A 25,299-nucleotide genomic window follows, 5' to 3' on the forward strand; every position below is an offset into this window, starting at 1 on the left:
TTCCTCCTCTCCTCCCCCTTGCCCTCCCCTCTTTCTTTCTGGGCCTGCCCCTGAAGCTATTAATATCCAACTTGAACTAAACTGCGACTGTATTTCAACTTTCCCGTTTTATTTGCCACAAGTGGGTTATTCCTCCGGGGCGGTGAGGGGAGCAGGGATCTTGCTTCTTTCCAGCCCATGCTCTGGGGGCTGATCGTACAGAAGAACCCAGCGGCCAATACCGGGTCCAGGAGGAAAAGGAGCGTTCCGTCTTCTGCATCTTCTATGTGGTGGCAGCTTCTGTTCCCGTCAGGAACCTTCGAACACATCTCATGGCCGCCTAATGGAGCAGAAATGTGCTCTCTGTGGGGCCAGTGCCAGGCCACGGGCAGCTCTGGGAGGGGCTCGGCCCCTGGGCCACTCACCCCTGTCCGGACAGGATGAAGGAGGGAGGGTGGCAGGCAAGAGGGCTGGAAGCCTTCCCAAAGGAGGCGCAAGGTGGCACCTATCGTTCTCAGAGGGGTCTGCCGTCTCCCATGTCTTAGCTCCTCGATGATGCTGGAAGGAGTGCTGCAGGGCACCCTGTTCATGGGTGGGGAAACCCATGCCCAGACTGACCTCGTGCTTTGCCTGTGGATACTGGAAATGTCAGGGATGGAGCTCCGGTGTCCTGACTCACAGCCCACCCCCACCCTGGGGCTCCAGTCCGTGACACCAGGACGAGAATAAGATGGGGCTCTCCCAGGCCAAGCCACTGCTCCCTGAGCTTTCTTCCCTTCCCAACCAGTCGCCAAGCAAGGTATACGCTTCCCACCAAGCCTCTTGGCCCCAGAACCCTGTCTCCTCTGCCTCACGCCAGGGCAGGTGGAGCCCGGGGCTGACCCTAAGCCCCCAGAGCCAAATGCCACACAGTCCTTCTCCCAACCCGGGCACACGGCCCCCCCAGGCCCCCCAGACAGTAGTGCTGGGGACTGCTTTGTCCCAGACGCGGGATGACATCACTCTTGAGGGAAGTTCACCAGTGCTGTGTTTGGCTGGGGCAAAGAAACCCTGGAAGACGAACGGCCCAGAGAGCTCCTGGGCTTGGCCGCCGGGCTGCAGAGCAGTCTGCTGGGGACAGAGGCAAGCATCGGGTTGGCCCGCCTGGGACGGGAGCTGGCTACTTGCTTACTAGAAGTAGTTGCTTGTGTCGAGCTCCGACTGGGCAAGGAGCTTCACGTGAGCCACCTCAAGCACCCTGCGCGCTGGCCCTGTGACACAGAGGCACCAATGGGAGGGAGCTTCTGGGTCCAGGATGGACTCTCCACACCGGACATTGAACAGGGGACCTGGAGGTCCCTCCGCACACACCCAGTCCGCAGACGGCAGCCACCGACAGATGACAAATACTACTCCCTGGGAGGAGAAAAGCCCCATGACAGCCCTGCTCAGGACGCTGCCCTCCGGGGTCTGTGCTGGGGGCACATGCGTCCCTTCGGTGGGTGTCGACTAAGTACCTATTCCCCAGCAGATACTGTCACACACACCCCGTCTAGTACACTTTATACCCCATTACATGCTCCTTCTGTTTCACACGCTCCCAGAAATGCCCGCATGTATACACATGCATATGCACACACACACACACACACACTCCTCCCTGATCAGCAGCCCCTAAACTAGGTCAGGCCCTCTAGCCAAAGTGAGGACAAACAGAACAGATGGAGGGATGCGGTGGCTTGCAGACCACGTCTTGGAAGAAGAGGACGTGAGCAAAGACGGAGAGGAGAGCGGGCAGGTGTGGCTGCCTGGGAAACGGGGGGCAGCCTCAGGGAAGCAGCAGGGGCTCGCTGCAGGGAGCCCTGGTGTGAATCCGACATGGGAACGGGCAGATGCAGGCAGCCCTCAGCAGCTTAGGTGCAATTCAGGGAGGTGGCTGCATTGGGAGTCCGCCTCTTAACAACGTGGGGCCCTGGGGAAGGTTTACAGGCCTGCTCTGGGCCTCCAGTTCACCATCTGCAAAATGGGGGTGCTGGTAGATGGTGGGGATTACATGAGCTGGGGTGTGGGGCATGGAAGGACCTCCAAGGTGGGAGTCCCCGGCAGGGTGGCTTTGTGTGCTCTGCCCCCACCCTACCCATAACAGCGAACACAAGCTCAGAGGGTGCTCTGGGCCCCGCACTGTTCTAAGGCATCCTCCTGCCCATCCTTGGAGGTGGTGCTCTGGCCATCACCCCCATTTCCAGCAAGGAACTGAAGCACAGCGCTTGCCCAAGGTCAGAGCAGAGCCAGGCTCTGTGCTCCTTTCCTCTACCCCACCCACAGACTCTGCCGCTCCGTCTGGCTGCCCGGTGGGGAAGGCACAGCGCCCTGGCTGCTCTGGGCAGCCGAGCAGGCATGGGGGTTCACCGTGGGGTAAGATGCCCCGAAAGGCCTCCTTGACTAGAATCATCTCCCCAGCTGGCTTACCCCGAGACCTTTAAAGCAAATTGAGGCACCACCTCCAGAAGACCCCGGTTGACACACATGTCGATATGTGGGAGGGCTCTCCCACTTCTCTTTAGCAGAGATTGGCCACTAGGGTTGGTTCGTTAGAGGACTGGCTTTGGGTTTAGAGGTGAAGAGGGAGGTGGTCTGGAAGAAGAGCGCAGAGCCCTCCAGGGCCCGATGTGGACAGTCTGCAAGGGAGGGGCTGAAGGAAGCATGGTGGGGGCGCAGGAGATTGACGCTGGGCGGAGTGCAGGGCGGCAATTTCACAGGGTTAAAATACATTTGACTTGGAAATGAAATACAGACCAAAGACGAGGGAGTGGCTCTAAGTATAATGGAGATGGAGGAGAGGGGGCAAGGTCCTTTTCACCCAACCTCCATTACTCCCCATCACGGCCCCTCCCGGGCATCTCCACAGGCCCGGGTTTCCCCGAGGAACCCAGTCTGCAAACCACCGATCTTAATGTGAAGAGCAGTGGCCCTGGAGTCAATTCAGGGGATCTCATCTGTAAGGTCTCTCCTAGCTGTGACATTCTAGGTGGTTTGGGGAGAGGAAGAGAGGGGGCTGGCCAGGAACGGTATTGCTGACTGTAGACCCACCCTGGTTCAGCCGGGCTTTGTGGTCACATTTCCTTCCCCCCGAGCCCTGACCCTGAGCACACACTGCTGTGGACACCTGGGATTGGTATGCAAGCACTGGAGACAGATGACAAAAGATGAGGTGTGGAGTCCTGTCCCTGATCCCCCAACTTCTCACAAATTCCACCCACGTTTCTCCAGTGCTTCCTGTCTATACTATTTCCCCGCCAGGAGATGGTGGGGTTTAGTGGATTGATATCACGAGGTGTGGAGTCAGCAGCCTCGGCTTGAGCCCCGTCCTGCCCCTGCCTGGCTGGGCCTTCCTGGGCCATGAGGAAGCATTACGACATTCTCTCCCCTCAGAAACCTCGTGGAACCAGGAGGGCAGAGATGATTGTCCTCCTTGTATAGCTGAGTGCAGTGGGGCTCAGAGACATGAAATGACTCATCTAAGGTCACACAGCTAAACCCTGGCAGAGCTATAAGTAGGATCTAGTCTTTTCCCCCACGGGGCTCAGATGCTGGAATTACAAAGCTCTCAGCACCAGGGGGCAGGGGGAGATGCTCACACGTCCTCTCTGGAGGACAGCGGGGTGCACAGGCCTTCGCTTGGCAATAGAGGTTGGCTCCAGAGAGGGAGTGGAGCAGGGCACCCGGGGCCAGAGGGACAGCAAAGACCTCAACTCATCCCCGGCACTCACCACTGCACTGGTCACTCAACAGAGCAAGGTCTGGTGCCCAGTAAGCAAGTGGACAAAACCACGGTGGCAGATGAGCTAGCAGGACTCAGACACCTCACTCAGGGTGACTCCAGGAACGAGCACTGGGCTCCCGGACAAAAGGTTCTGGTCCTTGGTTTGGAGGGGCCCCACGCAGAAGGGAATGCAGGCAGAAGCCCCTGGCCATGGCCTGGCCCAGGACCCCCTAAGCTCACACTCCAGGGCAGTGGAAGGAAAGGCCACTCTGGAGTCTGTATGGGAGCCCCAGATCCAGGGTCTGGCACGAGGCTTGAAAGGAGAGGGGGTTAGGATGAGGACAATAAGCTGGCATATCATGGGGATGGGGGCATATGGCAGAAAGCCTGCAAAGCAGGAGGTGACAATGCCGTTCCCCCCTCTGAGCCTGCACCCTTGTCCTGAATCCCTTCCCCTGGCCAGGACAGCCCAGGAGGCCCCTGCTTCCAGCCCCCCACCTGCAGCCAGCATGGCTCCTCTCTGGCTCTGGCTGTGTTGTCTCCCCTGCCCGACCCTCCACCTCTCCACCGATTCAATTATTCATCCAGTGAGTTCTGGCATTGAAGTTAATCTCTCCCCCTTCTCAGCCACCCCCAATTCCCCCCTACCAAGTTTGGGGTGGGGAAAAGCACTGGCGGTTCCGTGTGGTGTTGATTAGAGTATTGATCCTGGCTGCAGCCTGCAGTTGCCGCTGAGCATCCATCAATGTCAGGGCGGGAGGGGTGGAAGAGCGGCCTGGGGCCTTGCCGGGCCAGACCCCAGCATGCCCAGCCTGCTCTGGGGCTGTGAGCAAGCCGGGCAGGTGCGCTGAGCGCCGTGAGGTGGGGCTTGGTTGTTGCTACTTGTGATCCCTCCTACTGGCTCTTCTTCCAGCCCCCAGTGCGTTTCCGCAGGGCTCTCTCTCCCTTTCGCTCTGTGGCCCGTTGATTCATGGCTGGTTCTCTCTGGTCATTCTAGCTAACAGCTGTCCCTGTCCATTATCACACACCTCCAATATGCTAGTCCTCTGCTCCGAGTTCTTCCTTCTGCTGGCACTCTAGGGAGATTCGTGCCACTTCTCCGGATGCAGAAACTGAGGCTCACCAAGGTAAGGGGAGGTCAGGCTGCTGGAGCAGAGGAGGGGCCAGCCCCGAATGTCCCTTTTTCACGAGGCCACAGCGCTCCCCTGGCAAAGAAACAGTGATGTTCATTGAGCCACTATGTGCCAGGAACATGTTCTTTCATGGACAACTAGTATTTATCTTGTGATGTAGAGGTTCATTATCCTCATTTTACAGATGACGACACTTAGGTAACTTGTCTCCCAGGTGCACAGCTAGGAAGTGGCAGAACCGGATCCAGACCCTTGTCTGGGAAACTCTGGCCCCGAGCTCCTTCTGTTTGGATGGCAAATCCCAGTCAAAGAGTGGTTTTCCCCACGTGCTCTCATTTTCTCTTTACACTCAGACTGCAAGCGAATTGGTGCTCTTATCCCCCATTTCTTAATCAGGGGACAAGAGAGGAAACTGAGGCACGGTGTGGAGAAGGGGCTGGAGATGGCAGAGCCAGGACTCTGCGGCTAGGTCTGCTGACCCCTGATGCTCTTATGCCAAGTCCACGCCCACATGGCCTCTCGGGGGCTGGGCTGCCACCAAAATTCTACTTCCTCCTTTTCAAGGAAGTCTTCTTGGACTTGCCGAAGGGGGGTCAGCTGCTCTCTGGAGCACAAACCGAGGGGGGCATCAGGGCACCTGTCTCCACGGGCCCAGTCCCTCTCCAGAAAGGACTAAATGTGCTCAGTTCTATTACCAGCTCCTTCCCTCCAGCAGGCCTCCTCTCTTTCCTACCTACAACCCCTGCTCAGGTGTGCCACGTCCAGGGAGCCCGAGCCCACCTAACCCCATCACCCACCCCTCAGTCTAGGAGGAGGGCTTCTGATCTCGCCACTCAGCTCAGGGGCCTGGGCAAGGTGCTTCTACTCCCGGAGTCTTCCCGTGTGCCTCGTTAGAATCACCCGGAAGCTCCGTAAACAACTCAAATACCACGGCCCCACTCAGATTCCGAGTCAGTAGCTCTGGGGTGAGGCCGGGTCACTTGCATTTTTTAAAGCATGCAGGTTTTCATTCAACAAATATTGATTGGACGTCCGTTATGGGAAGTCCGGCAAGGACACCAGAGCCACCGCACTCTGGGTGGCCCCAGGGGGCTGCTGAAGCTCTGCTCTCTATACCCACAGAGCAACACCCCGCTTGTACAATGGGAGCTGGAGCGAGGGTGAGTGTGATGTGGAAAGAGCTGGATGTGTGAGGAGCAGGATGGTGTCACCCTCATGTGTGTGCTGCAGTGGGCAAGAACTGCCAGGCTGGGTGGTCTCTGGGGTCCCTGCCACTCAGAGAAGGCCAAAGCTCCCTCCGCATCCGGACCATCCCCTGCCCCTGGGAGAGGGCCCCTCGCAGGGGGTGTGGCCCAGCAGGCCTGAGGCTGGTGGACTCCTGAGTCCCAGTCACCCACCTGCTCCCTGCCCCACCTTGAGCTCTAGTTTCGGAAGGCAAGAAGGAAAGCAGGTGGTGGCCGTCCCAGCACCAGCCCTTGAGTTAGCGCTGGTGGCAGTGCTGGGACTGGAAAACAGCTATGATTGCAAATTGATCTCTTGTGCACTGAGCTGGTTATGGAGAAGACAAAGCAAGTCGTCGATATACTGCATCACCCACTGGGATCCAGAGCCTCTCCCTTGGGCTACCCGGGGAGGGAGGGAGGGAGAGAGAGAGAAGTGAGAGAGAGTGGGGAGGGAGCTGCTCCTGCATTACCTGGAGTCTTTGCAGGGCCCTAGGGCGGGAGGGAGGGACCCCAGGCTCAGTCTCAGCCTCTGCTTCTGGGTAGCCCTGGGCTCTCTTGTTTTTCCTCCAGAACCAGCCTGCAGCTCAATGTGGAACAGAAGAGCTAAAACAGCAGATAATTTAGAAATGTATTTCTGTCCGGTTTGTAATTCTGTAGTCTGACACGGGTCTGGGAGCCGAGGACAGACCCTTTGCCTTCCTCCAGCCGGCTCAGGGGACTGTGTTTGCATTTCTGCAGCGCTGTGAGGGCAGGAGGCTGGGATGGTGCTGGCACCCGAGGCCCTGGGAAGGGACACCTAGCCGGGGTTGCTCCTTTGGCAGCTTAGCCGACAGGTGGTTCTGTGGCGAGAGCACTGAGAGTCGGGTCCTGCCAGCAACTCAGTGAGCCCCAGTGCTCTGGGTGTTCCCAGCCCAGAGCTATGTCAGGTGCTGGGAAGGTAGTGGCAGAAGGGGCCGCACGGACGCCAGTGCCCAGCCGACCCTGGGCCAGAGACCCTCGCTCTGTGCCCAGGCTTCACCTACCCCTTGGGATCTCCAGCTGACCCATACTCAGGCTTCAGGCCAGACCTGCTTCCTGTCACTCTGGCCCAAGCCTGGCCATGTGGCCCTCCCCTTACACGGGGTTCAGTCACTCGGGGGGCCCAGTGGTGCGGGCATAGTCCCAGGAACCTCGCACCCCCTCTGGATCTGCAGTCACAAGCTTTAGACCCAGGCTTGAATTTGAACCCGGGCTCTTCCCGACCATGTGATCTGAGAAAGCTGCTTTACCCCTCTAATACTGGGTTCTTCATCTGAGCAATGCGAGGACAAATCCCTGCTCATAAAGGCACAGTGAGAGCTAAACCCCAAGCACAGGCCTGAGCCCACAGTACACACTCAACTTCTGATGGCCTTTGCTGTTCTTCACGTGGCATGGGCCCCCCTTAACTCCGGCTGTCCAGGAATGCTTCCGACACCCAGCTCCTGCTGACCCCTGCAAGTTGTCCCTTGCGCTGGGGGGGTACTTCCCTGTTCACGGAGGACCTCCTTCTTCTGATCAGTCCTCTTCTCTGGCTGACTCACAACTGCAGAGTCCTCTTGCTTCAGGGGGAAACGCTGCCTGTCCTCACAGGCAGCATTATCCTACCAGACCCCCCACCAATGACCCCAGCATTCAGTCAGGGGCTACCCCCATACCGCACTAGGTAGAAACTGCCACATCCACCAATGGGGGGAGGGTCTTTTTAAATAAAGACCCAGCCGCTGCTGTCCACTTTGTGGCCATCTACGAGAATCCAGCATGCCCCAAGCGTGGTGTTTGGTCACGAGGGAGAAGCACCGATGTGGGTTAGTCGGGCTCTGGGGGCTCCTGGCCACACGGACAGAGCCAGGTACGAGCTGCTGGGGTACATTTGAGGTACCACAGAGCCAGACCACTGGGTGAGAGAAGGCTTCCTGGAGGAGGTGATGTTTGAGCTGAGTCTCAAAGGATGAGAAGGGGTTCTCCAAGCAGCTGCAGGAGGGAAGGGCATTCCAGAAAGAGGCCATAGCTTGTGCAGAGGCTCCTGTGGCCACATGCTAGGGATCCACCTCAGGCTCCATCACTGAAGTCAACCAATAGCTGTTGAATATCTACTATGCACCAGGTCCAGGGCAGGGGCTGAGAGGTTGGAGGCAGGGGTGGTGGGCACTCAGAGAGACAAGTGGAGTCATTTCAGGTCCCTGTGCCCTGGAGGGAAATGAGACAGGTGCCCAGCAGACACCAATACCCAACAGACAGAGAAGCAAGCAATGTGCAAAGGGAAACGGAAGGGGGAGGATGGCTCTGACGGGGTGCGGTGGAAGGGTGGGGATTTGGGAAAGCTCCTGGGAGATAGTGTGGCTCACCTGCGTCTTGGAGGAAGGGGGGATTGTGACAGGTCCTGGGATAGTGGGACCACCGAGCGGTACAGAACGCACATACCTGATGCAGAACGCACATACCTGATGAAGGTGGGTAAACCAACATCAGGTTCAATGGGAGAGCAGTGGCCAAACAAATTGGGATGGACTGAATAAAGGGACATTTTACAAATGTGTTGGCAGGGTGTAGGGGGGAGAGAGGCACTGCCACCTCAAGGTCCAAAGGGAGAGAATGGTTTCTGGAATGACATGAGGAGCACAGACCTTCAGTCAAGGGACATGGTCAGCCCAAGGCCACCACCACCCCCAACCCCAGGAGGGAGACAGGAATAAAGACCTGACTGCTCCCCAGTCGGTCTCTCTGATGCCCTGCAGGAGCTCCCCATTGGCAGAACCAGGGGAATCCAGAAGCTCGGGATCAGCCTCCCTGGAGCAGAGAACAGGGACAGAGGGTGGAGGGTGAGCTGGGGGCAGAGCACTTGAAAGCTCTCTGGTACCTGTTCCATCCCTGACTCAGAATGTTCCCCGCAACATGGGGTGTGATCATGACAGTCCCAAGAACCTCCCAGAGTTCTCGAAAGGACCAAGCGAGATAACGTCAAGAGGTTTTGTACCAAGATCATTGCTGCTCCTCATGGCAGGCCTGCTGGGCATCACCCTTTAGTTCCGATCCTTTCAGGACTCACAAGGAGATCATTTCACAGATGAGGAGACTCAGGTTCAGGGAGGTTATATCACCTCTCTATTGGTCGACTCCTTACTCTGCAAGAGACAGAAACCCAAGTCAAACCAGCTTCAGCAAGAAAGAGAAAAAAAGCAACTGGCTGGTGGAAGTGAACTGTCCAAGAATAGATACAGTTTCAGTGTTTCAGGTGCGGCTGTATCCAGGCGTTCGTTCAAGGTAATTGAGTATCTGTTTTCTCTTTCACTTCACTCTGCTCTCCTGTGTTGGCCTTATTCTCCAAAAGAGTTGCCCCAAGCACAGACAAAGCAGCTTTGGGTACACTTCTATCTGCTTAGCCATGCCAGGGGAAAGAGGGCCCCTTCCAGAATTTCCAACAAACGTCTTAAGGCTGACTTCTCCATCTCCGAACCCATCCCTGTGGCCAGAGTCATATGAGCTCTCAAGTCAATGTGGCCGAGAAAAGACTGGGAACAGGAAAAACCAGACAGCTGACCACCCAAAGCAAAGAAGATGGTGGGGCCGCCAGAAACAGCGAGACGGAACAGCCCACCCGGGGGCCAATCTGACTGACTTCCGAGCTCTTTTTGGTTGGGGTTTTTGTTGTTGTTAGTTTGGGTGCATTGTTTGGGGTTTTTAATGCTGTATCCTATGCCAGGGAGGTGACGAGAAGGCACACAGAGCATGTGGGGCAGAGGGTAACTAGAAAGGCAGGGACGGCTGTGAAGGGTCTGGAGTCCTCAGCCGAGGAGTCTGGGTTTGGGGCAGGTCCCAATACCTGGAGTCTTCTGGGAGCCCGGCACTTCACTGCAGGCTGGTGGCCACAGGATCAGCTCAGAGCCTCCGAGAGTCTGAGGGCTGACCTACACAGACATGTGCCATGATGAGTCCTAGGCGGCAGCCTGCAGGCCTGGAGGGCAGGGCCCCGAGAAGCTAAGGCCAGTGTGTATGTCTCCTGCCCGCTTCCCCTCATTTGCTCACTTCCCTCTAAGAGCCTTTCCAGTGATACACATGAAGCACCAAAGTCACTGCGACCTCTTTTCTTTCCCACTTAAAGGCCTCTCCCCTCCCCATGAAGGCATGGAGCTATGTGGGAGCCATGTGTGCGCACGTGCGTGAGCATACACACACGTGTGTGCATGATGGCATGTGGCAAAGGAGGCCCTCCTCTGGGGTGGTGACACCCATCTGGGGACAGCGGGGGAGAGGGCCCGTGAGGCTCCCGGGCCTGGCCTCTCTCCAGCCCAGCCTCCTCTTTCTGTATTTACGAGGGCATCCAAAGTGAAGACGGGGAATGGGATTTCGGGCAAAAGCCCTTCAGGGTCAGAAAAGAGATCAGACAAGGAGCGAGAAAGAAGGGGGGTGAGATGGCTGAGGAGCAGGGAAGGAGAAGCGCAAACATGCGCTGCCCGGGTGGACAGAGCAGGGGCCCGACGCGGCCAGGCAGCTGGCCACAGGGAGAGGGCACCAGAAACGGTCGGGCCTCGGACCCAAGAGGAACAGGGCCATGGGGCCATGGGCAGTGAGCATGTCTTGGCCTGGACTAGGGGACAGATGGCCCCCCAGCCTCTCTGGCATTGCCTCCCCCTGCCCACATTCCCCCTTCCCCAGAGGGCCGAGCTCCAGTACACAAAGCCTAAATGGACATGACAGGGCCCCTGCCCCTTTGGGCTCCCTGTCTCGTTCCCAGCTGGTGCATTTGCACCCCTACCAGCCTCCACAGCACTTCCCTCCAAAGGGCTCAGCACACCGGGCTCATGTTGGGGTCCTTCCAGCCCGCCCCCACATCCCAGCCATAGCCATCACCAGAAACTGGGTGCCAGCATCGGAGCAAGGATGGGGTGCTCTGCAGCACTCCCAGCCCCCCTTCCCCCCGGGCCCAGCACAAGGGGCCTGCAATCCTTGCCGCCCGATCCAGCCCAGGAGCCCCTCACCCTCATGGGTATGAAAGGGACAAACTGCAGGTGTGAATGCGCTGCTGCAGAGGGTCTCCGTTCCCGTCCGATGACCTTGGAGAAGCAGGAGCCAGACCAACATGGAGACTTGAATGGGGTTTCTGGACACTGCTCACCTCAGAGAGGCTGCTTCCCAGTTACCACCAGTGGTCCCCAGATCATGAGCTGTCCACTATTCCAGAAATGCCCAGTCTGATGGGGTACAGGAAGCTCACATGAATCGGGACCCCCGCACTTCCCTCTCTCCTGCCTGCACCTGCAAACCTCTGGGCCGGTCCTTCAGCTCTGCCTCTGGGCCCACAGTCAGTGTGCTGGGTGATGGGACACGGGACAGTCATTATTACAAGCCAAGGAAGTCCCCAGCCCAGAAGCCAGAAAAAAATAGATGGACAGGCATCTCCCCCCGCACTGTACCCCCAAGGAGAACGGAATTGTTTCCTCCAGCCCCACTCCATTCTGTGATTCACCACGCAGGATAGGACGTAATCCCCGCTCCGTCTCCATCTCCATTTCCGCCTTTCTAGAAACTGCTGCTTCATGACTTTTGCATCAGGTTCAGGCAGATGTATAGCAGACACTGCAAGACTGCTCTCATGGTGTGCTGAGGGGTGTGTGTGTGTGTGTGTGTGTGTTCACACGTGCGTATACGCACACCAAGTTGTGCACGCTCCTGCACACACTGACCCCAGCACCTTAACTCCTGCACACACACACTCTGTGCATCCCTACAGAGCTCAGTCAGAATCTCAAAATCCCTTTCACAAAGTCACACCCACATCCTCACGCCCCACCTGGGGCGCAGGTGCACACCGGCATGCAGTCACACTCAGACACGGAGCCCACACTCCCAGACTCTCGGCAACAGCCAAGGGCTCCTCTGGGGAGCCTCCTCTTCGTATTCAGCGCAAATCCACATCTGAGCCGACGCAGTCACACCCACATTCCGACATCCACCCCACCCCGAACACGCTGCAGACATTCCCATCCCCGTGACTCATACCACTCCACATTGGGGACACACGCGGGAAGGCTCGCTCTGCCTTTTCCCTCTATTCATTTAGAAACCCTGGAAAACTATGGATATGTTTTCTGGCCTCCAAAGCATTCATGTAGATTAGCTTACTTCTTCCTCGCCAGAGCCCCGAGAAGTGGTATTATTATTGTTGTTACTGTTTGCTAGGCGAGCACAAGAGTGGGGTTTGCTAGGAGATCTGATGGGTTGTGTGTAGCCCAGATGGGCCCGGATCCCAGCCTGTCCGACTCCAAATATTCAGCTTCTCTTCATAGACTTGTTACTAGTCTACCGGACACCTCTGAGCAAACTAGGAAAAGTGCCCCCTCCAGGCAGGCATAGCCCTGGGGCAGGGTGCCTGATCTGGCAACCAGGCGTGGGTTCAAGGTCAGACCTCACTCACCTCCTGGCTGAGTGCCTGTGTGCTGATGGGCACCTGGACAACATACTGGGCAGCCTGCTCTTTTCCCCCTCCGCAGCCCTCTCTTTCCCCTGTGCCCCCTCCCCAAGCCACCTCTGAGGTGCAGGTCCTCACTTGACTTTGACCCCAAACCACTGGCCCTGGCCCCAGGATGCTGAGGAAGCCCCTCTTGCTGGGGCTCCAAGGGCAGTTCCTGCAGTCAGCCCCAAGACCCACCGGCCCCTCCCCGACCCCCAACACCGGCCTGGCTCCCTACTCCCCTGCCCACACAGCCCCAGTGTCAGCTCACAGAGACAGCCTCACCCCTTCCGAGCCCCCCTAACTTCAACTCCCTCCCTCTTTCTGGGAGCTTTCTGGGGCTCTGCATGCTGTTTGGTAAATAAATCGAGGGCAGCGGGAATAATATACCTGTCAAACAACATCCAGCTTCCAATTTCCGCTGTCAGCCCTGCCTGGCCGCGCCACGCAGAGCCCACTGACACGCTGCCACAAGCAATACATTCCCCAGGCCCCGCAGGGGGGCGGCAGGCCTAACCAGGGGATTCCCACCAGTCAGTGCCTGCTGCAGGGCAGACCTGAAGAAGAACTTCCCACGCGAGACCCGATGGGAGAGGGGCTGAGATAAGGTGGGCTATGTGGGAGGCAAGGGAGGCAGAGGTGGGAGGGGTATGAGGATGACCCTTGGGGCCCCTCTCCCCAGGAGGGGGTCAGGAAGGGCCGGCGTACCCCATCACTACAGGAATATCTCCCCAACACTGATCGTTCCTGAGATCAGGCAGGCTGAGGTCCTAGGACCTGGGGGATGGATAGGATCCCGGGGGAGGGGGAGGAAGAGGTCCTTGATTCCAGCCCCTGGCTCCGGGTTGAGCTGCCATAGCAGGTGTCTTCCTTCCAGAAAAAGCAGCACCCAGTTCGGCCACGACGAGCATTTTAGTTAGGAAGTCCTTTCTCCGGTCTAAACTTGCTACTGTTGCCTCAGACCACCTCCCCTGCTCTGATCTTGAGGAACTCGTCAGCGGAGCCTTCACCTTCCGGGGGTTCCAAGCAAGGTGTCTCCCTCACTGCCCGCTCCCTCACGCCAGGTCAATTCAGGTAGAAGATGCCCTGGAAATTGGACTTGGGGGCTGGGGCTGGGGCTGGGAAGCAGAGATGCCCCAGGCAGGCAACACCATGAAGATTGCTCATCCCTCTGGGTCTAGAGCCCTAAAAGTTGGAGTCGGGACCCTCAGGGCCGATCGGTGATGCAGTATCCAGGATCAACTATGTCTACTTCTTCTCCTGGAGTGCTCTGTTGTTAATCCAAGGACGACAGAACCCCCTCTGAGCCGCGGAGCCTGACCCCCGCAAAGGGCAAGCCACTGAGCCGTGTCCCAGACTCAAAACGCTGCTACCCTTTCCCTGCAGCCCCTCCTGCGCCCACTTCAACAGGCCAAGCTCTGGACATGTGTGTGTACCCCAGGGAAGTTCTCCCTCCAAATCCCACGCCCTCAGCCTAGACCACGAGGGATGGAAGGGCTTGGAGAGCCTCTAATCTGACTCCTCATCTCTACAGAGGAGGAAACTGAGGCCAACAAGGGTATAGGACCTTCTGAGCAAATGAAGGGATCTCAGGCAAAGCACTGACCCTTTCTGAGCCTCACTTCCCTCATCTGTAAAATGATGAAGGAATATGTATGTCAGAGGGCCGAAAGAAAGTACACTCCATGGGGATAAGGATTGTTCTTTGCTGTTCCTTCAGTACCCCCAGTGCCAGGAATGAGAGTAGGTATTTTTTTAATTGAAATATATTTGACATATAACACTGCATAGATTTACGTTGTATGGCATGGTAGTTTGATACATTTATGTATTGTCACATGATTGCCATTGCAGTGATAATTAGCATTCCCATCATGTTATATGATTATCATCTTAGAGTAGGTATTTTTGATAGTAAAGGTATCTTTGAAGTGAAAGAACAGAAGTACTTAGTAGGTGCTCATTACCTGCTAGCCTTGTTATTCAAGATCACAGCCAAATTAGCAGGAGACCCAGGTCTCCCGGCCCCTGGCGCCAGGCACTTTCCACTCCTTCTCTGCCCACCTATATGGCTTCTCTCCCCCTGCCCACCCCTCAACCCTGCACCCCAGCCCCTGACCTTTCCTGCATTGGGGCAGGAGAGAGGGAACCTCTTCACAAAGGAAGGGGCAGGCCTGAGCCAAGCTACCACCCCCCACGTCCCCACCCCATGTCACCACCCCATGAAGAACAGAGACAGAGCAATGGGATCAAGCACATTTGTTTCCATGTTGTGCAGAGGAACCAAAATAAACACAAACAAATTTGGCAACACAAGCCCAGGGTGGGCCGGGCCCCCTCCACCCTCCCTGCTGAGCCACTGCTGTTTGCTCTTGGTTATGAGGATGAGTAACTCCTAGCCACCCACTGAGCTGGGAAGCCATCCCAGCCCCAGCCTCCAGCGCAGACCCAGGGGGCCTGGGAGGCAGGAGACCCACGCTCTTGCTCTTCGTTCTGGGCCATAAAGCCTCCAGGAGAAAGGCCTTCCCTGGCTGTGGTATGTGGGGTTTAAGTCAGCTCTGTGAAGGCCTCCTACCCCCTCCGTTTGCTACCTGTGCATCCGGAGAGGTTCTGGAGCATCTGTCGGTGGGCAGGGGGAGTGGGGGCATCTGGTGGATTTTTTACCACTGAGGGATGGTTAAAAAGCTGTCCTGCTGGTGGCTGGGGCTCTGAGTTAGCTTCTCGGGGGCCAGGCTGAACCTGGGAGTACAGCCAAGCAGGGCTCCCAAGCCCACCTAGTCTAGACCAGGGCAAGGGACAGGGAAAACAGGGGTGCTGGTCCAGCATCTATGTTGTCCAGTGCTTGCATCCAGGATGCTTTCCCCTGGTGCATCCCCCACACCCTTCCCATTTCCCTCTCCCTTTTGCAAGTACACACACACACACACACACAGAGACACACAGCAGGATCAACTTCCCCAGAGCAGGAAGCTGGTTGCTGCCCAGGAAACAAGGGTGGGACCTGCTGGGGATCAAGTGTGCCCAGGGGGTCAGCTGGGCAGATGTTGGGACAGTGGCCTGCAATCTAGAGCTCCATGCACCGCCCCCACCACTGCCCCAGTGGGGGACATGAAGTCTCTGGCTGTGAGAAGCCTAGGTGACCAAGCAGGGAGCTTCAACTGCTGTCCACACATATGTCCTTGAGCACCCCAAGGGTGGGAACCCCCATGAACTTGGAAGCCATAGTTCCCACACACGTGCCTGTCCTAACCCCAGCTCCTTCCCGCATGTGCACACACACCATGCCAAGGAAGAGGAGAATCTGGATTAGACAAACAAGGAGGCGAAGCTGGAAGAGAATCAAGCAGGGCCCAGAGCAGGGCTGTGCAAGATGTGCTTTTGTGTCATGCACACAAAGATGGGCTCTACTCAGCTGCAGCCCCGGGTGTGGCAATCCTCTGCAATTCCTGGGGATGCTGCTGAAATGCTGCCTCCTCCAGGAAGCCTCCCTAGATGCCCCTCTCTCCCCCTCCGTACAGAGCAAAGCTGAAGCACCACACGTGGTATGGAATCTACTCAGAACCTCTTTCAGTCTTCAGGAGAATCGTACACTCACAATACACGTGTATGCAGACACGGACGCACACCCACGCTCGGGCACATGCGCACACACACGAACACGACGTGTTCTGCCTTCTGACTGAAGCCAGATCCGGTCATTCTACTGACCTGTCAGCATCTGTGTGAGGGCGCTGGCTTGTGAGGTGACCAAGTGTGGCCTCGGTCATCCCCTGCTGTCCACACACAGGCTTCTGGGACCAGGTGTGATCAAGGGCACAGATGGGAGAGCAGAAAGCCTGGGTCTCCTTTGCCTGACAACTTCTAGCTGTGAGATTTGGGGTCTGTCCCTGCATCTCTGGGCTTGGGCTCCTCGTCTGTCTCTGGGACACTAGCAGGAGCCACCGCAGAGCATGGTACAAGAATTAAATGAGCTCATGGCGCCCAGCAAGGCTTCAGTGACAGCTACTTTCATTATTGTCCCTTTGCGAAGGATTCAGAAGATGATGCAGACAATGGCAGATTCCAGCTCAAGAAATCAGGAGGCGTTTTTGGTTTGGGGGGGTTTTCGTTTGTTTGTTTGTTTGTTTGTTTGTTTGTTTGTTTGTTTCAAAATGTCCAGGCCGCCCAGGCAAAGGCATCCTCTAACTCAGGGCAGGACAGGAGAAGCCCAGATAAGCTCTGTCTTGCCAAGACCTGGGACATACCTAGGACAGTGACAGTCCCCACACCAGCGTGTTCCAGCTCCCGCAGAGAGCCCCTCCTCATGCGGCGCACAGAGCAAACGGTTCCGGTAGGCGTCTGCTTGGCCTCGCCCCACAAATGCACACCATGTGGCCTGTGGGACATTTGGTGGAGCACTGGGAATGAGCGGGAGGGGGCGGGAGGGGGGCGTAGCTGTAAAGAGAGGCAGCCTGGGTGGCAGACTCCAGGGCCCCATAGAGTCAGGCCAGCCCAGCCCACAGTCATATGGACGACCTCAGCAAAAGCAGGGCTGGGCTGGGGTCAGTCCAAGAGGCCCCCCAGCCCCAGACTCCTAGATGCTCAGGCCTCAGGCCTAAGCTCTGCTTTGCTGCACACACACCGTACTTACTTATGTGATGGGACTAGAAGCCACATTACCCTTGGAGAGGGAGAGGGTCTGTTACCTTTATCAGATTTTCAAAAGATCCATAACCCCCAAAAAGCTAAGAACTGCCATCCTACATTATTGATTCACTTTGCACTTGAGGGAAGTAGAACCCCCCACAAAAGGTCATCTCTTGGTCCTGGGGACAGCCTGAGTCCTCAGCTAGGGATGCAGAGAAGGCCAGTGGGCCTTGCCCAGGGGACTCACACAGGGCTAAGCTGGTCCCCGCTTCTCTCTGCCTTTCTGGAGAGCCAAGCTCTCCCCTGTCTTCCTACTCCCACCCCACACCCTCACGCACCCACCCCTCCAGGGAGCCGGGAGCTCCCCCACCCCAGCCCTCCTGCAGGCCTTTCATGAAGGGCACAGGAGAAGGAAGGCCTCCTGGTAAGACTTCCACCCTGCCAGCCGCCAGGTGTGGGAGCAGGGCCAAGAGGGGGGCACACGCCTGTGGGGCTGCGCCCGCCCAGCACGCCTGCCTCGCCAGCACCCCCAGCCTGCCGTGGAGAGTGATGAGTTTATCTCCACAGGACAGGGAAGTGCGGCTGACGGCAGAGATGACTCAGGCTGAACTCCTCAGTAAGCAGGCCCCGCGGGAGGGCCGGGAGAGATGCTATCGCTCCTGTTTGTCAGTCAGTAGGTCAGGAAACGGGGCTCTGCGCAGGCCCCCTCCTGTCCCCTGCTCCCCGGCGCCCACGAGCTCAACCTGGCCCCCCCTCTGCCACTGAGGAGGCCGTCAATATCCCACAGGCACCTGGGCACCACCGGGGATGAAAAATAACTCACCCAAACCAGCCCCAACGCTAGAAAGAAAAGAAAAAAAGAAAAAGAAAAAGAAAAAAAAGCAGCAGCCAGCAATGCCCATTGCACTGTTTCTGGATCCTAATGCTTGAACAGATCTCGGAAGTTCAGGAAGTGCTGGCAGTTTGAGGGTGGAGGACACATCCTAGAGAGAAGGGACACATCTGGACCATGGCCTGTGGGCGTCCCAGGGGACCGAGTCTTCCGGCCCCTGTTACTGCATACCCCTCCAGACCCAGGAGCTGTCTGTTCCACACCCGCCCAGGCAGCAGGGCCCGTGGGCACGGCCTCTCAGCACATCTGGGGTCCTGGGCTTTCTTCTGGAAAAGGGAAGATGAGGCCAAGGAGTGGGGTGAGTTGGGGACCAAGGCCCGCACCTTTGGACCGCCCAGCTGATCTGTTCAGTGACGTACCTGTCATGAACTAGGGGCTGTGAGGTCATCTGGGCTTCTGAGGTGGGAAAACTGAAACCAGAGAGAGAGTGACCAGAATCAGTGTCTGCTGACTTCCCATCCAGGGCACCGCGCTCAGAAGGAAGAGGAGGTCTTCCTCAAATGTGACTGTGGTGGAGGGGCCCCCAGGCGGAAACCGTCCCCGGTGAGGTGCCCTGAAGTACCTCCTGTACCCCCTGGCTCTCTCCCTGGTGCCCCGTCTCCCCCCTTGCACCAGGCGGGGGCCCTGGCCCCCCCTTTCTCCATGCCCCTCTTCAGCCTGCCCAGCGAGCAGCCCACCGAGGGGAGGCAGCGCCCGGCGCACAGGGCTGACCAGAGATCCTGGCAGCTTCCACCTGGGTCTGGGACATCCCAGCCACCAGCCTGCCCTCCTCCAGCCCCCCACCCCCACCCCGTCTCGCACAGCAGGAGGGCTGTGTGTAGCGAGGCAAGGAGCAAGGTCTCTGTGGTACTTGCTGACTATGTGGAGCCGGGAACAACACTAACCATCTCTGAGCCTATTTCCTCATCCGTGAGTGCAATGGAGGTGTCATGATCACCTTGTTTTGTTGTTATAAGAATTAGAGAGAGTGCACATAACGAACCCGAAACACCCCCCACCCCGCCCCGCCACAGACACTCCGTGAATGGTTATTACTATCATACTGTTGTTGTAAATCTCTGGGGAGAGAAAGCAGAACGTGCTCCCAGCCAGGCGCCCCGACGCGGAGAGCCAGGGCTGCAGGGACGAAAGCCTTCAGAGAGGCTGGGACTCGTCATAAGCCCAGGCAAACCCCCATCGGCGCTGGGCCCTGTGCTTCTGCCCAACTTCCCCCTGCAAGACCCAACGTGAGGAAAGGGAAATCCACCCAGCCCAGGGACCACAGAGATGGGGAGAGTCTCAGAAGCAGGCTCGCCCCGAAGAATCCGTTTCCATCTTTCCTGGTCTAAACCACAGAAAGTGAGGTTGAGAGGGACCTCGGAGGCCACTCAGTCCTTGTCCCTCTCTTTGACAGAGGAGGAAACTGAGGCTCACAGAGGATCAGAGTCTTGCCCAAGATATCATCCAATGGCTGAGACCAGAGCCCCTGGCTCCTGGTCCAGCAGTCCGCCCACTACTCAGAGCTAGCTGCCATCCTGATCCCACCCAAGGGTACACGACCACCTCCTCACTCACTTCCCCGGAAACCCTGGATTTTTGCAAACCAGAAGACCACCCAGAGAGAGGCTTCTGGGAGAAGACAGTAAATCAGGCACTACAACAGGAGGACACAGGTGTCTCCACCCCAAAGGCACACTGGGGGATGGGTGCCTGCTCCCCCTCCTCCTGCCCTCAGACCACCCCCTCCCCCGCATTCACAAACACAGCCAGGCCTCCTGATTCTCCCTACACAGGAGTCATCAGCCTGGGCGCCGCAGATGCCCCATCGAGTCTCGGGGCCTGCGGGATGGGGTAGGTACTCATACCACAAGGGGTGATGAGGAACTCTGAGAACAAAAACCCCTGAGCCAGGTGCTCTGAGAAGGCACCCAGAAACAGAAAGGGTCTCAGAGGCCAGGCGCATCTGACACAGACCCCCTGCCAGCTCCCCAAGGCCCTGAGCTTCTCTCCCAGCCCTGGCCCATCTCCCATGGACCCAGGAAGGGTGCAGGTAGGTGCCAGAGGGACGGCCTGGGTCAGGCTCGGGGAGGCCTTCCTGGCCACGCCTGCATCTTGGGGTCTGGGCCCCCTACAGCACCAGCCCAATCAGGATTCCGAGTAGGGTCTCCCAGCCCCTCCCCAGCCAGGCACATTTTGATAAGTTGGCCCCCTCCTGGGGGGAAATGAATAAAGACCCCCAACCCACCCTCGGAGGGGGCTGCTGACCATATCAGTACCAGGTGTGAAAGCTTTGGTGCGAGGCGGGTTCTGGTCCCTGCGGTGACCAAGTCATCCCTCTGGGTCTGTTTGGACCAAATAGGTCACCTTTAAACTTTTTTTTGTATTGGAACTCTTTAAAAAAAAAAAAAAAAATAGGGACCCCTGGGTGGCTCAGTTGGTTAAGCATCTGCCTCTGGCTCAGGTCATGATCCCAGGGTCCCGGGATCGAGCCCCGCATCTGGCTCCCTGCTCAGCAGGGAGTCTGCTTCTCCCTCTGCCCCTCACCTCGCTTGTGCTCTCACTCTCTCTCTCACAAATAAATAAATAAAAATATTTTAAATAAATAAATAAAATGTGATTCTATTAGCTGTCTACCCATAACAAATTGCCACAAACCAGGTGGCTTACAATGGAAATGCATTCTCTCACAGTTCTTGAGGCCAGAAATCCAAAATCAGGGTGTCAGCAGACACACACTCCCTCCTAAGGCTCTAGGAGAGAGTCCTTCCTGCTTCTTCCTGCTTCTGTGGCTCCAGGCTCTCCTTGGCTTGGGGCTGTGTGACTCCAATCTCCACCTCAGCCTTCACAGAGCCTTCTCCATGCCCGTCCTTGGTATGTTTCTTAGAAGGACACTTGTCATTGGATTTAGGCCCCTTCCAAATAATCCAGGACGATTTCACTTTGAGAGCCTTTAACTTAATCACATCTGCAAAGACTCTTCTTCGAAATAAGGTCCCATTCATAGGTTCTGGTGCTTAGGACATGGACGTATCTTCTGGGGGGACACCCATTCAGATCTTGTTCAAAACCCTATTATAGGGGCGCCTGGGTGGCTCAGTCGTTAAGCGTCTGCCTTCGGCTCAGGTCATGATCCCGGGGTCCTGGGATCGAGCCCCGCATCGGGCTCCCTGCTCTGCGGGGAGCCTGTTTCTCCCTCTCCCACTCCCCCTGCTTGTGTTCCCTCTCTCGCTGTGTCTCTCTCTGTCAAATAAATAAAATCTTAAAAAAAAAAAAAAAAAAAAAACCCTATTATATTGTTCCTTAGCAAAGGAACGGAGTTTGAAACAAGGATGAAAGCTTGAGCATTAGCCCCCTTCCTCCCTCTCCCCAGCCCTTTGTTCCTCCTTTCTCCCTCAGGGCCTCTCCAAGGAACCACGAGACACCCGGGTCCCTGGCCACTGCCGTGGTGCCTAGCACAGGGCTGGCCCAGGCTGAGCCTACTTGACAGAGACTGGGTGGGACTTGAGCTGATCCGCTCACCGGGGAGGTGCTAATTGAGCTGATTAATTGAGCCAATTACCTCAGCCTCCCAGGAGGGCTGCAAGCAGGCCTGGCTCCTGGGGACCAGGTGTGAGGCTGCAGGATGGGCTGAGAGAGGGAGCCAGGCCCCAGGGGGTGGAGGCTGCGCTCCGCACCCCCAGGCCTGCCCGCCTGGCCCCGACTCAGGATGGAGGATGGGCTGATGCCCACTGGAGCGAGGGGAGTCTGGACTGTCGGGCAGGTCCAGGGGAGCTGTTGGAAGGGGCAGCAGGGCTGGTGCAGATGCAGGACCCCGGACAGGAAGGGGGTGCAGGAAGCGAGTGAATGATTCCGTGGAGAAACGAATTACCCTTTCCTGCCGCACCTTCTGCTAATTTTGGAGTGTGAACGGAAGTGAGCGCGAACGTGAAATACGAGTCATCATTGTGGAGCTTTTAGGACATGCGGGAACAGTGCAGACTGCCTTCTGTCCTTCGGCTGGGCTGGTCTTCACAGCTATCTCAAAAGCAGCCACTTTTGCCGTCATTGTTACCTCCCCGGTGAGGACAACAAGCCCCCAGGTGCTGCCACTGGGCCGAGATCACAGCTGACAAGTGAGGGAAGCAGGATTCAAACCCGCATCCCCCAGGCTGCAAAAGCTCTGCGGTACGTGGCCTGAGGTATGCATGGGGCTTGAGTCCGCGCATGTGAGTCCGAATGTGAGTTCATGTGGCAACAGGAAAAACTTGGGGACTGAGTGCCTGTGAGCTGGCCCAGCTGCCATGGGCACAAGGGCGTGGGGGTCCTCGCACCGGGGACCAGCGTCTCCGCCCCGGGGCTATGCCCCGCGACAGGCCAACACAGCCCATCGACCTTGGGGAGGAAGCACCATGGCCCAGCCTACTGGGGGGGGGGCACGGTCTGCCCCTGTCTTCTGCTGCTCCCGGCCCCCCAGCACCACCACCCTGGTTGCCTGAACCCCAGCAGTAATTCCCCACTCCCTCGCCTGCTCCCCAGTTCTCCTTACAGAAGCTGGAGGGCTTTCAGAAACACTCAAATCTAATCATCATAACCCATTTTTGTCTTGTTTTGTTTGCGCAAGTGGTGCGTTCCTTTATTTGGGTAATAGAAACCATACTCCTTTCAGGACCGAAAACACTTTCTTCAAAAACCAACTTTATTGACGCAATTTACAAGAAAACAAAATGCACCCATTTTAAGTGTCTAGATAACGAATTTTGACAAATATATACAGCTGTGTAGCCCTCAGTGCATCATCCCAGAAAGTTCCCTCGCACCCCTACCCAGCCAACTCCCCGCACCCCCAGCCCCTACCTGAGCAATCACTGATCTGATTTCTATCACTGTAAATTAGTTTTGCCTTTTCTAGAATTTCATGTAAATGGAATCATACAGTATGTACTCTTTGGGGTCTGGCTTCTTCTTTTTTTTTTTTTTTTAAAGATTTTATTTATTTGACAGAGAGAGACACAGCGAGAGAGGGAACACAAGCAGGGGGAGTGGGAGAGGGAGAAACAGGCCTCCCGTGGAGCAGGGAGCCCGGTGCGGGGCTCGATCCCAGGACCCCGGGATCACGACCTGAGCCGAAGGCAGACGCTTAACGACTGAGCCACCCAGGCGCCCCTGGGGTCTGGCTTCTTTCACTCAGAATAACAGTTTTGGAATTCAGTCCTACTGCTACGTACATCATGCATGCGTCTTTCAGCGGTCAGTTCTTTTCCATGGTTCTGTAGTACACCATTGTACAGACAGCACTGTTTGTTTTCCAAACACCAGATAATGGGTGTTTGGGTTGTTTCCTGTTTGGGGGCTATTATGAGTAAACAGGAATATTGTATACAAGTCTTGTTGTGCACATATATTTTTATTTCTTTTAAGTAGATACAGCAATTAAAGCAGAATCGCTGACTATGGTAGGTACACTGTTAACATTGTAAGAAACTGCCAAACTGGCCCTTAGGATAAATTTTGAGCTTCTTAGCCTGACCTTCAAGGCCCTACATGCTCTGGTCCCTCCTTTTCAGCCTCATTTTCCCTCCCTTCACCTGTGCTTACTGCATGTCAACCTCACTCTTTCTTGCTGTTTCTTTATAGTACCTTCTTTTGACCACAGGACCTTTGTGTGTGCTGGTTCCTCTCCCTGAAATTCTTTTCCCACTCCATTCTTCAAGTCTCATCTCAAGTTTCATTCCTCTGGGAGGCTTCCTAGCCATGCCCCCCACCCCAACTATATGTGGCATTCCTCATGCCTTCTCAAAGCCCTCTGTGCTTTTTCTCTCATGACCCATATCACAGTGTTAATTACACATGCTTACGTGTATGTTGCATGATTTCCTGTGTGATGTTCCTCTCCTCCACTCAACCCTAGGCCTGTGAGTACGGAAACCATGCCCCGATCTCTTGTGTGCCTCACAGAGTACCTGACATTAGAAGTTGCTCCACAATGGAACTGGAGGGTATTATGTTGAGTGAAATAAGTCAAACAGAGAAAGACATGTATCACATGATCTCACTGATATGAGGAATTCTTAATCGCAGGAAACAAACTGAGGGTTGGTGGAGTGGGGGGTGGGGTGGGAGGGATGGGGTGACTGGGTGATAGACGCTGGGGAGCGTATGGGCTCTGGTAAGCGCTGTGAATTGTGCAAGACTGTTGAATCTCAGATCTGTACCTCTGAAACAAATAATGCAATATATGTTAAGAAAAAAAAAAGAAGAAGAAGAAGGTAGCGGGAGGGGAAGAATGAAGCGGGGGAAATCGGAGGGGTAGACGAACCATGAGAGACGATGGACTCTGAAAAACAAACTGAGGGTTCTAGAGGGGAGGGGGGTGGGAGGATGGGTTAGCCTGGTGGTGGGTATTGAGGAGGGCACGTTCTGCATGGAGCACTGGTTGTTGTGCACAAACAATGAATCATGGAACACTTCATCTAAAACTAATGATGTAATGTATGGCGATTAACATAAGAATAAATAAATAAATAAATAAATAAATAAATAAATAAATAAATAAATAGAGTTGCTCCACAGATATTTCAGAATATTAAATAAAGGAGGCTGAGCTCCAAGGCCCACAGGCCTAGGACGGGGCTCTCATGCCCTGCTGAGGAACCTGGGAGTCCACCCCTGACAGAGAGGCCCAGCAGCTAGGCTGGGCAGCATTTCTACCTCAGATCCAGTGACTGACTGGGGTGGGGGAGGGAGGGAAGCGGGAAGGCAAGAGAGGAAAGAGAATGACTCATCTTCAGAGACACAGGGCAAGGAGAGAGGAAAATGCAATTCAGCCGCTTCTTGACCTTCCCTTTGTGTGGGGACAAGTACTCCAGCCCCAGTGAGCAGGGGTGGCAATTAGGTACCCCCAGAGCCAGGGAAAACATTTTCCTTTGGCCCACGAGCAACAAGAAAGATTTCCCAGGCTGAGAGAGAAGACATGTTACCCACCCCTCCCTGCCCCCGGTCCCTGCCACTGCCCCCTTGTCCCCAAGCCCCCGAATAGTGGCTATCCTTACCCTGTCCCAGGGGCTGTGTGCAGCTCTCAGGCTGGGAGAGGAGAGTGCCCAGGAGTGTGCATGGTTTTCCTCCAGAAGGACAACACAGAAGCAAAAGAACCTTCCTTTTAAAAAGGGCCAAAGGAACATGGACTCGATGACAGAGCCGAAAGCACTAGGATGAGGCTGGAGGCAGGGGCACTTTGGTCCTGACTAAAGCATGCCTGGGAGAAATTCTCAGAAATCCTT

This window comes from Mirounga angustirostris, unplaced genomic scaffold (assembly GCF_029215605.1).
Source record: "Mirounga angustirostris isolate CCGP_5_RB_7025 unplaced genomic scaffold, mMirAng1.0.hap1 SCAF_13, whole genome shotgun sequence".
In the NCBI taxonomy this organism is placed as follows: domain Eukaryota; kingdom Metazoa; phylum Chordata; class Mammalia; order Carnivora; family Phocidae; genus Mirounga; species Mirounga angustirostris.